This window comes from Limulus polyphemus, unplaced genomic scaffold (assembly GCF_000517525.1).
Source record: "Limulus polyphemus unplaced genomic scaffold, Limulus_polyphemus-2.1.2 Scaffold130688, whole genome shotgun sequence".
Taxonomy (NCBI): domain Eukaryota; kingdom Metazoa; phylum Arthropoda; class Merostomata; order Xiphosura; family Limulidae; genus Limulus; species Limulus polyphemus.
In genome coordinates this window covers 1-576 of record NW_013796284.1, presented here as the reverse complement: position 1 = coordinate 576, position 576 = coordinate 1, and the positions used below count along the sequence as shown (strand labels likewise).

The 576-nt window shown below is 31.4% G+C and overlaps 1 non-coding gene across 1 annotated transcript; it reads right to left on the bottom strand.

Moving 5' to 3' along the window:
• Positions 1-30: 30 nt before the first annotated feature.
• On the bottom strand, positions 31-102 carry Trnat-ugu. Its single transcript has one exon. It is a non-coding gene; the product is annotated as a tRNA-Thr (tRNA).
• Between the last annotated feature and the right edge of the window lie 474 nt (positions 103-576).

Genomic DNA, 576 nt, shown 5'->3' with positions numbered 1-576 from the left:
CGTTATATGATAAAGTTTCTGAAAATCAGCAGCCACCAGTGAGGATCGAACTCACGACCCCTGGTTTACAAGACCAGTGCTCTGCCACTGAGCTATGGTGGCACGTATGTGTCAAGACTTACGGTACGTTGATTAATTACATTAAATTATTGCTTAGTATAAAGTATGTTCGTGTGAAGATGAAACTGAAAAACACGACGTAACCCTAACTCAATGAATGAGTGTGTCTAAAGGACTACTGTGTTATTTCTATTAATAATTTTACTAATTATTACACTATGTTAAACGAAGCAATTAATAGCCAAACATTTTCTATATTACCCCCTTTTAAGTGTAAAAATTAATCCAATTTTTTTATTCTAATTAACAGTTGTTTAGGGAACAGCGTTGTTTGTACGTCTTCAATAATTATGTAGCTTTTCTCTAACCAATAATTTGTTTTGTACATCAACATTATATTACACCATTAATTTAATCATAGAATTTTTTAAATGTCATATTAGTAACCATAAGTAAACAGTATGCAAGACGTTAATTAAGAGTAAACACAAATACACGGACTTCACAAAAACATTT